The sequence below is a fragment of the Macrotis lagotis genome, chromosome X (genome assembly GCF_037893015.1).
Source record: "Macrotis lagotis isolate mMagLag1 chromosome X, bilby.v1.9.chrom.fasta, whole genome shotgun sequence".
NCBI lineage: Eukaryota > Metazoa > Chordata > Mammalia > Peramelemorphia > Peramelidae > Macrotis > Macrotis lagotis.
This window is the reverse complement of record NC_133666.1, coordinates 145,690,694-145,708,666: the sequence shown is the minus strand read 5'-3', so window position 1 is coordinate 145,708,666 and position 17,973 is coordinate 145,690,694. Positions and strand designations below refer to the sequence as shown.

At 35.7% G+C, this 17,973-nt stretch overlaps 1 protein-coding gene and 1 long non-coding RNA gene across 6 annotated transcripts in view; one reads left to right on the top strand and one right to left on the bottom strand.

Annotated features, from left to right (window-relative positions):
• Positions 1 to 17,973, top strand: part of GABBR2 (gamma-aminobutyric acid type B receptor subunit 2) — an 879,763-nt gene that overhangs the window by 419,509 nt on the left and 442,281 nt on the right. The gene's annotated exons all lie outside the window — the stretch shown is intronic.
• LOC141502941 (uncharacterized) overlaps positions 6,056 to 17,973 on the bottom strand; it is a 172,127-nt gene continuing 160,209 nt past the window's right edge. For 3 of the 5 annotated variants that reach the window (XR_012472726.1, XR_012472724.1, XR_012472728.1), the window contains one exon: positions 6,056 to 11,628. This is a non-coding gene — a long non-coding RNA (uncharacterized LOC141502941). The remainder of the gene's footprint in view (positions 11,629 to 17,973) is intronic. The other 2 variants (XR_012472725.1, XR_012472727.1) reach the window with 2 other exon arrangements.

Here is a 17,973-nt window from a genome sequence, read left to right as displayed (position 1 = left end):
ACTCTGTGTCCAGATCACTATATTACACTGCCTCTTCCTGTTCCCTGCTTCCTCTCAAATTGAGGAGAAAGTGGGTAGACATCTGAGCATAGGTCCCAATTGGCAAGAATTCCATTGGGGAGTTAGGTATAGAGGTTATCTAACCCTCTTCCTTTTCCTCTTACAAATGAGGAAATTGAGGCTCAGAGAGTAAATGACTTACCAAAGTTCACAAAGTTAGTTGGCAGAGAAGTTGGTTGGCAGAGAGAATTCGGCAGAGACAGAATCTTCTGACTCTAAATCCAGTGCTTGCTATGATCTATAAACTGGCATGGGTCAAATACAATTCACTATATGGTTATACAGGGCTAGAGAGCAATCTAAGGATAGTGGGCTAAGAGAGATTATGTTTCTCCAGAAGGACAGGGAAGACATTCTTCAACAAGTGAATCTATTTCCCATGGTTTGGGCACACTCTTGCATTAATACCCATTAAAGTTAATGGAACCTAACATTTGTGTTAGACTTTTATTTGTTTAATAAGCATCCACATTACACCATTGTTTCATATTGAGATTTTGGTCAGTTGTAAACCTTACAAATTCAATTGTGTCAAACTTGTGGCCTGCAGGGCACATGCAGTCCTCAAAAGATGATATTTTAATTCATTATCAGACTTTATTATTGTACTCATTGGTAATATGGATTACACTGTAGTCATAAATAAACAATAAATTACATATGTGGCCCTTAACAAGTTTTTGTTGGGCAATGTAGGTCAGAAGAGGTAAAAGATTGGATACTCGTGCCTAGATCTTTACTTATAAACTCCTATTTAGCTGATTATTTTGCATTCACTATTTATGGAAATGATTTTTTAAAATACTAAAAGTATGACTTTCCACTTTTCTCTGTTAGATGTTATCTTGTTGATTTGGATCCAATATTCTAGTCTGCCAGTAAAATTTTGTATTGTAATTCTGCCATTGCTTATATTAGTTATCCCTCTAAGTTCTGTATCCTCTAAAATTTTTAATAAATTTGATTTTTTGCCCTTTTTAAGTCACTGATTTTTTAAAAATAATTACTTTCATTAGTATAGGTTCAATAAAAGTCTTGCATCATTCCACTAGAAACCTCCCTCCAGATTGGTAGCAGTCCAATAATTAAAATTCTTTCAATGTTGTTGTTGAAGCAGCTACAAAGGGTCACTAAGAATATTATCATCCTTGCCACTAAATGTATGCATCAGTGTATTGTGCAAAGCTTTGTCAAATACTTCAGTTAAATGTAGCTACTCTGTCAGTGACATTTCCCTAATTTTCTGATCTAATAACATTATCAACAAAGAAAAGGAGGCTAGTTTTGCATAATGTGTTCATAATGAATCCACACTGGTTTCTAGTAATCATTTTTCTTCCTCCAAATCATTCCCTTTAAAATCTGTTCAGGAACTTTGCTACCTCAATAACGTTTGAGGAAATAATCATAGCAAAGAAGGCTAGAGAAGGTTAGATGTTTATTGCTGCATTCACTAATAATGAAGAATTTTAATTATTGAGAATGACTAAATGTTTTCCTCCTAATTGTATAAAGTACACCTTCAGTCTTAAAATCTTCTGCATTTTTATAAGACTAACAACAGTAGCAAATTTTCATTTGTCTTTATTGCAGTATTCTATTGCATCACATTTTGGTTGCAAGAAATTTGGGAGAAGAGAGAAAAAGGAAAAGTTGCAAAGTTTCCCATTTTGGGGAGAACACTTTCTTCTGGACTTTCCCCCAGTGACTTGTCCTCTCTCCCACCACCCTCATCTCTCTTATTCTAACCTTGACAATATCTCATTGTGTGTCAACTGGAGAAGAAGGAAAATGTTCCTGGAACCTGCCAACTCTGGGAGCAGGAATCATTGCCAAAGCTGAATGGTATTCCGAGTGCTGCTTGGCAGTGTTCTGCTGTCTCTGGACAACAAGAAGAATGCAAAACTTTGCCTCTGACTGTCTTTTCTAGCTGAAGTGGTGTTGAAGTGACCACCTACTTACTATAAAGCAAAGCTTTCTCTAGAAAGAAACATGGGTTACCCTTTTCAAACCTACTTATTCAAAATTCTGAATTCATAGCATGCTCCCCATTGTATTGTACTGTACTGTCAACTGGGTGGGGTACAAAATCAGTAAATCAATAGAAAATAACTAGAACAAGATTTTTAGAATGAGAAGGAATCTTAAAGATTTTCTAGGAAGCAGTGGTGGCAGATCTAGAACCCAGGTCCCCTGACTCCCAGCCTAGTGTTCTATCTATAACATTGCCTTATAATTCCAGTTGAGCTCACGTATTCCTTGCTCAGCATCTCTTCTCACAAGCTTTTCCGGCCTCATTCTATTTATTACTGCTTACTCAAGCATCTTATTTCCCCATTCCTATTCCTGCCATTTTCTTATTGTGTATTGGCAGGAATTTACTATTCCTGGAATATTTCTCATCCAAACTATTTAACCCCTTACAAAGAAGGAATTTGAAGGAGAGGGGAGAGGAAGAGTTATCACTACTTTTTGCATAAAAATAAATTTGCAACTTCTGATCTATGTTCAATCACACCATGAGTTTTGAATGGTATATCCAGTGAGATGATAGTCTTGAATTGATCCATTCATATTCTGGGTAAAAGTCTATCCTGTCCCAGCAACCTTTTAATTTCCTTGAATCTCAGTTTCCTCATCTATAAAATGACACCCATAAGGTTTAAATTACCCACTTTACCATTATTGTGAGGATCAGTCCATACCAAAAAGAGGAAATGAAAACTTTTTAAAACTCCTGTTTCAATCTCAACAACATGATGTGTATGTCATAATTATAATACAAAAATGACAGAATCAGAAAATCTCTGAAAAGAGACATCCAAAGGCTAACTCTTCAGTCCAGTCAAACTCATTTTCTTGCCATTTTTACACATGATATTCTATCTCCTGTCTCCATGCCTTTTCACAGACTATTTTCCCTTCTCCCCACCTCTACTATGCTTCCTTCTTTTTTTTTATTTTATTTAAGGCAATGAGGTTAAGTTACTTGCCCAAGGTCACACAGCTAGGCAATTATTAAGTGTCTGAGGCCGGATTTGGCCTCAAATCCTCCTGAGTCCAGGTCAGTGCTCTATCTACTGTACCACCTAGTTACTCCTAAGCTTCCTTCTTACCTACTCATGGGATACCTCTTTTATTTCAAAGTTTAGTTCAGGGGTCACCTACATGAAGCCTTCCTAATCCTTTCATGCCTCTATCCCATCAAGTCAGCAAAATCTATACACATACACACACACACACACAAATAAGTTACCTTATAAGTTATTTGTTTAAGCTTATTAATGTTCATGTTATCTCACCTGATAGAATGCAAGCTCTCTGAGAGTAAGAGAATTCTTTGTATTCTCAAAGTCTGCAAAGATATACTATTGACAAAATAATTTGCAAACCTTAAAGGACTATATAACTATGAGCTATTATTATTGTTATTAGTTTAATAAATGATGGTGATGATGTTTTTCCTTTGTTCTTGAAGACCATGACATCAAGTAGGTGATGCTATGTAAAGCAAATGAATTAGATTTGAGTGAGGGGATGCTGTACTAAGTCAACAGCCTCACTTTCTCCTCCAGAGCCATCTGGGTCCAGTGGGTCCAGTAGCCAGATATGAATCAGGATGACTGGAGATGGCATTGGATATGAGGCAATCCAGGTTAAGTGACTTGGCCAAAGTCACACAGCTAATAAGTGTCTGAGACCAGATTTGAACTCAGGTTCTTCTGATTCCTGGACTGGTACTTTATCCACTGAGCTCTGTCAACTAGATGCCCTGGTTTATTAAATACTGATTGAATGATTGACTCATGCCAAACAAAAATGCCCTCTACAACTTATTTGACAAGTGGCCACATGGTTTTTTCTAGAAGATCTCCAGTGAGAGATGACCCACTACCTTCTGTTCCTCTCTCAGCTAGATGTACAGGTAATGAATTTTTCCTGAAGTCAAACCCAAGTGTACCTTCTCATAACTTTCTTTTTTAATGCATCTGAGATTGTATTAGCTTGTTTTTTTGGCAGTCATATTATACTCATACTGAACTTGCTGTCCCTTTTAAAAGTTCCAGACCTTTTCCTGATGAACTAGCATCTAACTATAATCCATGACTATGAGGTGCAATTCAAAGTATGTATGTGAGAAGAAGCAGAGAGGAGATGGCTTTTGAATTCAACTGTAAAGGTTAAGTAGGAATTCAATAGATCAGGATGTGGAGAGCAAACATTTCAGGGATACAGAAGATTATTGGTAATGATAAAAAGGTGAACAACCATATAATATATTTCAAGAAACAGAGGAAAAGCCAATTGGATTAAAGCATAGAATAAGTAAAAGGAAGACAATATAGTATAATGGAAAGAACATTAAAATGTCACTTACTACCTATATGACACTGGACAAGTTCCTTGGGTCTCTGGAACCTCTGCTTCCTCATCTATAAAATGAAATCATTGGACTAGAACTAGGTGATCTCTATGTTCCTTTCAAGTTCTCATATCTGTGATCCTGAGTTCTGGAAGATGAGAATTTCCCCTCCTTTGTCTGGAACCAGATGTCACTTCCCATACATTTCCAAACCATGTATAACAAATTCACTTTCTAACTCCTTTTTATATGTTGGCTTCACTATTCAAATGCAAGATCCTTAATTGCAGGGACTGGATTTCTTGCTTTTATTTGTATTTTCATTGCTTAGAAATGCCTGGCACGAAACAAGTTCTTAATAAATACTTTATCATTCATTCATCTGTTCATAATCCTATGAAAATAGGAGATGAAGCACCAAATTGTGGAGAACTTTGAATGCTCTTTAGTTGGAAGACAAAATGTTGCCACTGAATATTTGGAAATTGAACAATGATGTAACCAGATCAAGGTCAGAAAAAGTTAAGTCAAGCTGTAATTGGAAGGCTGGCTTGTTAGGAGATCAACCTGAAGGCAGAGCAACCTATTTTGAATTAATCTCCCTCATGTGACTACCTAGAGCCCTCCCAGGCCCCAGACTGTATATATTTCCTTTTTGCCTCTCTACCACAATCCTCTTCCCACTCTCACCTAATCAGAACTTACATAAATTTTACCAACATTCCTTCTAAGGGACCCTTCACAGACTAGTGCTGAAAAAATAGTTCCCCTTTTAAGATAGCAATGATCAACAATGGATCACGTCATCATTACCCCACAGTGACAATTATATATTATCAGGGCATTCTTATGCAACAAAATGGTTAAATTGTAAGTAGAAATTATGGTAGATCAGCAAAGGATCCTTTCTTTAAAATAACTTAAAACACATGATGAAAAGAAGTGGTTTTTCTCTTTTACTTTCACCTCTGCTTCCACTTCCCTTTCCAATTCTGATTGACCCAAACATTAGCTGGGCCTGGAAAGACCTTTTCAGAAAGGGTTATAGGGGAGAGCTTGAAAGAGGAAAAAATTTGGAATTGAACATTGTCTAGATGAGAAGTAAAAATTTTATAATCAGCTGATCAATAAACATTTCTTAAGCACCTACTATATATCTGGCATTTTGCTGTGCTGGAGATACAAAAAGAGGCAAAAGAGAGTTCCTGCCCTCAAGGAGCTTGCAATCTAATGGGGTCCATTTAATACTAAATGAACCAAGTCTTAAGATTACCATGGACCCCTGCTGTCTCAAATAGGAATGGAAGACTTTCATTTTAAATCTTTTCTTACCACTAAACTGTTTAAACCTGTCCAACAACTTCAAAGGGAAGCACAATGCTGTAAAGAGGCATAACTTTTTTTTTCCCCCAATAGACTTGCTCTCCACCTATTGGCTAATTAGAGGTGATAAATTGGCATGAGGAAGCATTTTTTACAGTGTTGTAATTAAAAGGCAGTTGGATTCACAGCTGCGTTCACACAGGGATGTCTTTTACCCCTAAAGACATCAGCTGGAAGAAATGTGTAAAGTAACTGAAAAAGTAAAAAATCTTTCTAATATAATTAGTTCATTTCCAGCATTTGTCACTTGCACAGCTGTGAGGGACAAACTGCATATTTTATCAGAAATTAAAGAAGGCTGTAAGGTAAAGCTTAATTTGATGCAATTAAAGCAGCAAGAAATTTTTTTTAAGAAATACATTTTTAAGCCAGGTCTGTGTCCCGAGATACATGCAGTCAGGACTGCATAAGGAACTAATTGCCCTAGAACCAACTCACTAGGAGTAAAAAGTGGGAGCCTGCTTTGGGTTAGGAGTTCATGGCCTTGGGGACTCTAAAAATACGAGGGGAAAGAGTAAAAATCAGATATCCAACAAGAAAGATAAAAAATAAAACTCATATAAAGCTGTTTTTGTTCTAAAAATGTAAAAATTAAGAAAAATATATTTTAAGATCACTACAAAATATAATTTCTTCTAATTCCAGAAATTATAGATGTAATATCTATTTCCAATATGTCAATTGATTAAAAACAAATTTAGGGGTCTTACTAGATCAGGATCAGGAGAGAGCATTTGTACAATTTGAATATTGCCCAATACCCTTCCATATTTGAAATTTTGGGGTCCTGTGTATTATTGTTCATTGGAACCTTTGGCTCATTACTGTAATATAAATTATTTGACCTTATTTTTAAAAAATATCTATCTTACACACAAAGTAGAATTTAGGAATACCAAAAAATGTGTACATAAAAATGAATTCTTTTAAAAAATCTTGTTGCCCTTCCCTATGTGTTCCATTCTATCTGGCTACCTGCCTTAATTCTTCATCCTGGATCTATAAAAGACCTAAACAAATCATGATTATAATAGTATTTAGAGTATTAAGAGACTAAAGATATTTTCATGACCAAAAGTTCTTAACCTTTTTTGGTGCCAAATGGACAATCTAGGGAAGCCTATGGACCCTTTCCCCAAATAATGCTTTTAAATGAATAAAACACTTAGTATTACCAAGGAAACCAATTATGTTGAAATAAGTTATTGAACTATTTTTGACAACAAATTCACAGTTCCCAGATTAAGACCCCCCTTAGTCTAGACCAACTTCATCATTTTGTGTGAGAAAACTGAGATCCAAAGAAGGGAAATTATTTCTCCAAGATCACAAGGATTGTAAAGTGGCAGTTCAATATTTTTCTATTAGCTAGGTACCCATTTTATAGACAAAGAAACTGAATTTTAATGAGACTGTTTTGACCCCAAGTAGCTCTAAGTAGTGAAATTAAGATTTTTGACTTGTCTTTACTATGGAACAGTTTCCTCTTTGTATTGTTTCAATTCATTGCTTCTGTTTCTTTCCATGTTAAGTAATCAGCATTAACAATTTCTTTATACAAACTGGGCCTTGATTACTCCAGACATACATACATATAGATAGATAGAGCTATAAATATAGAGATAGAGATATAGAGCTATCACTACCCCTTCTGAGGGACCATAGCCATGTTAATTTCTCTCTTCCTCTTCTATACCTCCTCATTCACCTTAATGCTACAAACCTCAACCTATGTCTAGGACTCCTCTTCTACCCCAGGTCTCCAAGAGACCTCTCTTCTCACTAACTTAACTATCCTTGTCAAGTAGGTAAGTCATAATCTTTCCAAGTCTCAATTTCTCCATCTATAAAATGTAGTCAATCATTCCGACCCAACTGATTCTCTTTTGTAATCTTTTGTTAGTAATATAGATAATATAGAAGATTGCATGATAAATTCATCAAAAAGGATACCAAACAATGTGAGGTCCCTTATTTCATTCCGTCTTGCTAGAATACTTGTCCCAAGATATGGGCTTCATTTTGAGAAGTTTAAAGCCCTGAAGTCCCCACTAACTAGGTTCTCTAATGGAGAGAGTGGTAGAGTTGGAGTCAGGAAGACTCATGTTCAAATCTCTCCTGAGACACTTAGTAACTGTGTGACCCTAGGCAAGTCAGCTTAACATTTCAACCTCAACTTTCTCATTTGTAAAATGGTGATAATAACAACAATAACCTCACCATGTTGTTGTATGAATAAAATGAGATAACACATGTAAAATCATTCATGATGGCTGCTGCTGCTTCATCATCATCATTTCCTCCTCCTCCTCTTTGACCTGCTCTCTCTCTCTCTCTCTCTCTCTCTCTCTCTCTCTCACACACACACACACACACACACACACACACAGACTTTCATTATGACTTCCACTCCCTCTCACACATGCAGTAGGAAATGATGTCCTCCTAGAATTCCAAATTGGAGCTCTGACCATACAAACACTCTAACACTCCTGATTTATTCCTGACTATACATCATGCACATAATTCACTAAATATTCATAGAATAATAACCACCACATATTACATTGTTTCTGTGGGGTTAAATGGCATCCAAGTTGTAAACAGGTGACCATATGAGTGAACTTCTGAACAATTGCCCAGTACATGAGCTGGGATCTGTAGGTCTAGAGCTAAGTAAGCACTAAGATAGGTAGACAAAGACAGACAGACAGACAGATAGATAGATAGACAGATGATAGATAGTAGTAGATAAGAAGAACTCTTCCTACCTTTACCTGTTTATAAATGTGACTATTAAAAAAGAAACTAACAATCCCTTTAGAAATTACAGAGTTGTCATTAACTATCTTAAGATAAACTTTGTACATAGTACTTGAGAAGAAAAATATCAGCAAAAGAAGGTTGGCTGGGGCATTAGTTTAAAACATAGAAGCAAAAATAAAAATGACATGAGAGTCTCTTCAGTGCTCAACCATTTGTCACTTCTAATAATGTTCAGCATAGGATGATTAATATGTTCATGATTATTATTGATTATTAATAATTATTAATATTGTTCATGATTATTCTATTGGTTGAACAAAAGCTACAATTTCCCCCAAAATATGGTATATACAAGGCCCAAGAAAGGTCTGTAATGATGGTTATTTTCAATGCATATCAATATATATTTTCCCCTTTCATAAAGACCTCATAATTGGGATGTAGTGATATATGGAACAGTAAACACATTAAAAGGTATGGGTCAACTGCTTTTAGTGCATGGAATTCTTTATTTACCTTATGTTTGTTCTAAAAAAGGAAAATAATTTTTAAAGAAACAATAAATCATTAACAGGAAGTTGCATTGAGTAGATACTATAAGACTACCTACCTGCCTCCAATTAACTCAGAGCAATGTGTTAGATGATAATTTTTTTTTAGGTTTTTGCAAGGCAAATGGGGTTAAGTGACTTGCCCAAGGCCACACAGCTAGGTAATTATTAAGTGTCTGAGACCGGATTTGAACCCAGTTACTCCTGACTCCAAGGCCAGTGCTTTATCCACTACACCACCTAGCCGCCCCTAGATGATAATTTTTGACAAAATTCTAGAAAATATTACTAAAGACCAATCTGTTAATATTTAGAAAAGCAAGTTGTATTCACTAATAGCTAGCCTATTTTTAACAATACAGTGAAAATACTCTTTTGACAAGATTATCAAAGTAACAGATTAGAGAGATGTTTTAGTATTTCTCATTTTCAGCTAAGCATTTAAAAATCAAATTATAGTATCCATATGAATAAATAATATTAAGAGATATAAGCTAAGGGATAGCAGAGTTTGGTAGATTTGGGAGGGGTTAAATAACTGGACCCAGTGATTGGTGATTAATGGATGGAGGATATCAACCCAGAAACTGTCTTCCAATGAAGAACTTCAGGTCTCTCTTCTTATCTTTGTGTGTTTTTACCAAAGACCTAGATGAAAGCATAAATAATGTTCTTATCAAATATTTTAATGACACAAAATCCAAGTATTGCTGAACTGTAGGAGAATGGTGGGATAACCTATAAAATGAAATTTAATAGAAAATATGAAGAGTTCTACCTTTGGGTTTGCAAAATGAACTGTGCAAGTAAAGGAATGAAGAGTCATGGCTGGATACCAGTCTGTGAAGAGGAAACATATATATATAATTCTTGTGGACTAAAATTTCACTATGAGTCAATGATGACGGTAGCCAAAAATACTAATACAATTTTAGGCTTGTTGGATAGAAACTCAAAAGTGGCAGCCATCCTGCTGCATTCTATCTCAGTCAAACCATATTGTAGCTCTGGGTTTCATATCTTAGAGAAGATATTGACATTGACAAACTGGTGTGTTTAGAAGGAGGCAACCAGAATAATGAAAGAACTAAATATCATATCATAAGAGAATTAGATAAAGCCTTAAGAAAAATATGATATTGGGTTTTAAACATATGAAGGGTTATTCTGAAGAAGGTGGATTGGAATTGTTTAGCTTGTTGCTAGAGGTAATTACTACTCATAATGGGGGGAAATTGCAGTCAGATATAGACTGAATATAAGGGGAAGTTTCTTAGTAATTAGAGCTATCCAGAAGTGGGATGATGCTATCATAGGACACTGAAAGTCTTGAGGGAGAAGTTTTGTTTTTAACAAAAAATAATTGTCACTATATAATCACTGTCTTCAATTATCTGAAAAAAATATCATTCAGAAGAAGAATTAGTCTTCATAGTACTAGAGGATAAAAATGGACCCAGCAGGTAGAAACTATTACAAGGAAGATTTTTAACTTAATATAATATTGTACTCCCTAATAATTGCAGTTTTTCCAAAATGAAATAGGCTGCCCTGGTAGATAGTGAACCTCCTATGACTAGAAGATTTCAAGCAGAAACTGGATAATTTCTCATAGAGAAGTTATTCCTTAATTGGGACAGGAGAAATAGGACAAGATGACCCATTAAATTCCCCTGTAACTCTAAGACTGTAATTCAGAATTCATAGAAAAATAATTTCAATTAGACCTTCTTAGATATAACAATTTCCAATATAAATTTAGGAAAAAAATCACAAAGATTTTGAGTCAATCAGTCACCCATTACAAGACTCAGTTTTCTCATTTGTTTCTTCTCATTTTCCCAGTATAATTGCTATAGCAACTCAACCAAGTTTACCAGGCACCAAACTGTCTAGTTTAGTACTAATAGATTGTATATCTCTTCTACCCTTTTTTGTTGAGAGTGATTGCTATGGTTGGGGAACTTAATTTATTCTCACAGTTTCTCCCTATTAACAAGCTGTGTCTTTATAAATATACAAATTTAGCCATTTGTCCATGTTATATCAGAACAAAGTATAAAAGCAACTTCAGATTAAACAATCTCTTCAGTGTTCCAAATATGTGGATTGGTGTGTTAGGATGTAAAAACAGATGTAATAATCCTACTGGGTTAATTGGGAAAATATACTGGACTAGGAACTGGGATTCCAGGCTCTGCCTCTAACTAGCACAATACTTTGCATAAGCCCCCATAAGAGGTATAGCATGTTACGTTTAGCAAGATGTGTGTGTTTATATATGTGTGCATGTGATTAGATTAAAATAATGATATTTAAGAGACAGAAAATGGTTATATTAGTGAGCTGGTTGGTCAAGATGACCAGAGTTCAAAACCCAACTCTGACATGCCAGCCATGTGACCCTGAACTATTCACTTAGTCTTTTAGCTATTCCAAACAGTTCTTCAACAGTTCCCATTGATAGAAGCAGTCTTCTCACCTTACACTGATGAAATCACAGGTCTAGAAAAAACAAACAAAAAATATATTACTTACACTCTCCTACTGCCCCATATGTTGTATGTTATTATAAATATTAAGTTCTATAATTGTCATAAGTATAAATGTGAACTATTATTTGTATCTTTATAACTACCATATAAAGTAAGACGGGACTTTAAGGTTTACAAAATGTTTTCCTCACAACATCTCCTTTGATCCTCACACAATTCTATGTATTTGGTACAAATGTTATTATGCCAATTTACAGATGAGGAAATTGAGGATCTTAAAAAAATTGTCATTTGCACAAGATAGCCCAGCTAAAGAATGACAGAGGAAATATTCAAACCTTAGGTTGCCTGATAGAGGGATCTGTCAACTATATCACATTGCAAACCTAAATTCCTTTGAGTTTCTGTTTCCCCATAAATCTTGTTTTGAGATTGAACTAGATGAACTTTAACAAGTTATTACTGCCTCCCAATTATGTAATTCAATCAGACCTCTTATTTAGATTTCTTTGATAATATAGCACCCTTCAAATTCCTATTTGACTCCAAATAGGCAAACTGAAAATTAACAGTTTTTAAAAATTTTGACAGCCAAAAAAGATTACTTTTTCCTTTCTTCTTGTCTTCTCTCCACAACCTTAAGTTTGTTAGCAAAGAAGGACTATGTTCACAGTGACTATTGGTACTTCTTAGACTAAGGGTTTTTCCATCCTAGCTTTCTCTATTAAGTCTTTGTAGGCTATCCTGAGAGAGGTTTGCCAGAAGCGTTTTTGTCTTTGGATTTCCAGATGAATCAAGCACCAAATATGCATTTGCCTTTTTTAAATAGAGCAACATTTCTTAGCTTATCAACATCACATTAACCTCTCAGGCACCTATAGTGGGACACTCTATGTCAAAACAGTTTTCCACTTAGTGTCATAACAGCCTAGCTCAGATCTGAAAGCTGTTCTGTACTCACAATGTACACAGTGCTACTTCTTTGTACACATTCTGGCAAGAGCTAAAGACAGTTTTGTCCAAACCAGCCTGAGAAAGTAGGCAACCATTCAGACCAACTGAAAGAAGCTTGATTCCAATACTTTTCTTATAGAAATGTTCACATAGCACCAAACATCTTGGGGGGGGGGGGAGATTTAATCTGACCCAGAAAAGAGCAAATCCAGATGAAGTCCTCCTCGCAGATCTGTGCTAGTAGCTTTTAGCAACTGTGACTTCATCCTGATGTCTACAAAATGGTCAGTCTTTATGCAGAAATAAAATTAAAGCAAAGACAAATTGGTCACTGAATTTTTAGCCTTTAGTACATATAATTTAGTACATATAATTTGAGATAACTGTTAGCTGTCTTATTTCCAATTTTATTAACATTGAAATCCCAGAACTTAATTTTGGTACTATTCCTGCTATAGGTACTATTTCCTAAATTCCTTCAATTAACCCTGTTTGCCTCAGCTTCTTCCCCTGCTAAATAAGCTAGAGAAGGAAATGGTAAACCACTCCTATATCTTTTCCAGGAAAACCTCAAATGGGGTTATGAACAGTGAGACACGACTGAAAATTAACTGAGCAACAACATTTCAGCATTTTATCATCTGCTAATTACTTCATCCACAATATTAGGTCTCCCCAATAACTTTGCACAAACCTTCAGGTCAAACAACATGCCAAGTGTCTTTTGTAGGAAGCTAGTTCTAGGCACAGAGAGATAGTACAGTCTAGTGAAAAGAGCATTAGTCCTGAAAGCTGGAGAAACTGCAAACATTCTATGTCTTATTTTCTTCATTCTGTTTACTTTACTTTGAATCAGTACATATATCTTTCCAGGCTCCTTTGTATTCATCACATTCTTCATTTCTAATATTTGTATTATTAATATACCACAATTTTCTTAGTGAATTCTCTAAATAATATGAGTCTACTTTGTTTCAAATTCTGTGCTACCAAAAAAAAAAAACAATGCTGCTATGAATATAGAAATAAAACTTCGGTTTATAGGGAGTTTTTCTTTTATAACAATTCTTTTATTCTTTTCTAATTGATTCAATCATTCTTCCCCACTTCAGTTCATCCAAATTTTCTCTTTACTCATCAAGCCATATATAAGACTCTTTCTGGTGATCTCCTCATTAGAACTTACCTCCAATTTTGCTGTGACAATAATTATTATCTATAATATCCCCACTTCTATACTTCAAAACCCATTACCATCACCCTCCAGTCTTGCCTCTTTTGTTCCATTCTCCTTGCCAATACTAGCTCTATTGTGTTTGAATTTGTCCCAGTATCTTCCAGAAGCTCTATTTCTTCCAGTCACTTCAATAATTTCCCCTCTCTCATCCTAGATTCTTCACTATCTCTCACCCTCCTGTGCAAGATGTTGTCAAGATCTACAAATTTCCCCTTTGCAGCCTCTCTCAAAAATACATTCTTCTCTCCTCGGGCATTACCACCAGTCTAATGCAGGACCACTTCATCTCATGCCTTGATTCCTGAAATAGTTTGCTAGAGTGTCTACCTATCAAATCTCTCCCCACTCAACACAGCCTCCATTCAGCCACTAAAGTGATTTTCCTAAAGTAGAGGTTCAATCATGTCATCCCTTAACTCGATGATCTCCAGTGGCTCTCTATTGCCTCCAGGCTCAAATACAAAAGACCCTGTTTGACATTCAAAGCCATTCATAATTTAACCCCCTCTTATATTTCCGGACTTTTTACACCTTTACTCCCCAATACATATTCTTAACTACAGAGACAGTGACCTCCTGGTTTTTTCATGTATGAGATACTCCATCCCTTGATTCCAGGCATTAGTTCTGGTTGTCTCCCTTGTGTGCAATGCTCCCTCTCTCCATCTCTTCCCTATTGACTTCCCTTAAATTCTAATTAAAATCCCATCTCTTACAGGAAGCCTTTCTTAATCCCTTTTGATTCCAGGGTTTTCCTCTTTTAATTATCTTCTATTTATCCATTATCTAGCTTGATTTGAATATATTTTTGTTTGCATGTTGTCTACCCCATTAGATTATAAACTCCTTGAAGACAAGTACTGCCTTTTATACTTAATATAGTGGCTGACATGTTGTAAGTGCTTACTGTTTATTAATTGATTGATTTTTTTTCTTCAGTCTCTCCTGATCCACTAACCCCTCCCTTGCTGTAGACAAACATATCAAAATTACTCCTATCCATTAAAAAAAACTGTTACTGAATCTAGTGTACTCCTCTCACCAAATTTACAAAGATCTCTTATTTGATAAAACCAAAGACCTTTCCTTAGTCATCATTGTTCTTAAATCATCTGTGGCATTTGACACTATTGACAAACCCCTCTAATTTCATCATATGCCCAATTTACCAACCAAAAATGACAAAAGATGTAATTAGAGTGGAGGGGTTATTGAAAGAGATAGATTATTGGTAGAGCTATGAAGTGGTCCAGCCATTTTGGAAAGCAGTTTGGAAGCTAAGAAAAGTATGAAAATGTCTGCACTCCTGGACCAAGAAATTCTATTGTTAGTCATGAATCCCAAGAACGTAAAATACAGAAATATAAATCCTATAATTTCCAAAATATTTATAGTAACACTTTTTTGTACCAGCAAAGAACCGGAAACAAAGTAGTTGCCCATTGACTGGTGAATGACTAAGCAAATTATAGTACATGAAAGTAGTGAATTATTACTGTGCCATAATAATTGATGAATACAGAGAAATATGGAAAACATAAATTGATTCAGGATGAAGTAAGTAAAATCACAGGGAAAACAGAATACAACAATACAAATGGAAAGAAAATAATAAAAACCCAACTGAATATTGTGTAGTTATAACTAAGCTTGCCCTTGGGAAAAAATAAGGTGTCCCACCTCTTTGCCAAGGTATGAGACTACAGCTATATAACAATGAATATCCAGTCAAATTTCTTTTCTGTCTTGTTTTGCAGAATTGCATTTTTTCACCTCTCTCTCTCTCTCTCTCTCTCTCTCTCTCTCTCTCTCTCTCTCTCTCTCTCTCTCTCTCTCTCATAGCGAATGATTCATGACTAAGGGAGGAGAAGAGACATATTTGGAAATGAATGTAGATTTGGAAATGATGCAACTGCAAAATATAAAGGGTTTTTTTTACATTTTAAATGGGAATAATTTCAGTTTCACATCTCAGAGATGTTGTGAGGACAGCACTTTGTCAGTCTTTAAGTGCTTGAAAAATATGATTTTGTTGTAAATGTGAGTCCTATTGCCTTTGTCCCTGTTTCCTTCATAGTTTTCTTTTCCAGTTTTCTCCAAAATTTGATGTTGTTCCATCTTTGGCATCTTTCCTTTCTTTGAGGTGGCCATGATAATGGTTTCACATGCGGAAGAAATGCAAACAAAGGTTACATAAAATATATCCTTATGAACCCCAGAATTGTACCTAACCTCTCAAATGCCCTTCATCCAACTTTGCTTGGAGGATCCTGAAGGTTGTATCTTGTTACAAGCTTCCTAGGCAAAAATGTTGTTCTAGGTCTCTGAAGAGTCAAGTGGTAACAATATACATGGATATGTAGAGACAGTAATTTCACTGTGCTAATAGCAGTCTCATTATGTGCTATATTATACATGTACCATATATCATATATATTATATATTATATATGTATAGAATGACTAAAAAATTGAAAGCTGTTTCAATTGGATTTTTTTTTATTTCTAGATAGTAGGTACTAGTTGAGCACTGACTGAGTGCTGTGTATGTGACTCTTGATTGCAGAAGCTGGGTCTAATGTGTGACTGTAAGGAGCAGATGAAGTGAAATATGTTAGAGACCACAAAGATTGAAGAGGTCTCATAGCTTTGAGGCCCTGCCCTCTCTAATGTTCTCCTTCCAACTTTGCCTGATGGACCCTGGAAAGGTCCCATAACTTTGTGAACTTGTATATTAGACTACTGACATAGATACTAATGTTCCCAAAGATGTTGTTGGGTGACATAGTGAAAAATAAAACTGAATCAGTTTCATCACTGATTAGAACTTGTCCATGATCTGGAAGTCTAAATTCTCCTTTTCTCTCATCACAGTCATTTATTCTTCCACTTCTCCTATTCTCTCACAATTATTGAACATGCTCTTCATTCTGATCCCTCTGATTTTTGATTCCTCACTCTTTTTTGTCTTTAGTTGCCACCAGAACCCATCATGAGCCTGCATGGTTAGCTAATTCAAAAATTTGCTAGAATTCTTCACACACACACACACACACACACACACACACACACACACACACACACACACACAAACACACACACAGACACACACACCCTGAGTTTCTGCTTTACCCACCTTGCCAGTTTCTAATCCCAACTAACCCATACTCTCTGTTCCTTCTGCTTTAGTCAGTCAGTAAATATTTATTGTGTCTACTATGTGCTAGGCATGCTGCTAAGCTCCAGGGATACAAAGAAAGGCCAAAAAAATTCCCTGCTTTCAAGGCTAATGAGGAAAAAAACATGCTCAACAAACTCACAGTCTCATGGGAGAGACAACATGCAAACAATTATATACCAACAAATTATGCAGGGTAAATTGGAAATAATAAACAGAGAGAAAGTTCTAGAATTAAGGGGCAATCAAGTTTCCTCTAGAAAGTGAGATTTTTAGCTAGGACTTAAAGAAGCTCAAAGAATTAAGAAGGCAGAGATTAGGAGGAAGAACAATGCAGACATAGGGATGACCAGGGAAACTGGAGCATTATGTGTAAGGAAAAGCAAAGAAACCAGTATCCCTGGACTACAGAGTACATGGAGGGGAGGGTCTATGGTCTAAGCATATTGGATACGTAAAGAGGGGCAGGTTGTGAAGGTCTTTAAATGCCATATAAATGGTTTTATATTTGATCCTAGCAGTGCTAGAGAAATTGAGGAAGCAGGGTGGGAATGAAATGGTCCATTTGAAAGATCACAATGATAGCACAGTGGAGTATGAACTAGGGTGGGGAGATAGACATGTAATAGGGAGACAGCCCAATAGGCTATGATAATAATCCAGGCATGAGGTGATGAGAGCTTCACTAATGTAGTAACAATGCTAGGGGAGGAAAAAGGCTCTGGGCTACAATATTGCTAGAGGAAGTAAAAAGGAATAAGCATAATACAGCAGTGATGAATTTATGTCATCTAAACTTAGAATCAGAATCAATAAAACTTGTTAAACACTTACTATCTTAACCACCAAATATTGTGCTAAACTCTAGAATACAATAAAAAGAATAAGTGTATCACTGCCCTCAAGGAACCTCCTGGTAGATGACCATCAGGTAGAATATTTGCCAACCAATCAAGCCCTCCAAATTTTTGGAAGCAGTCTTCTCAG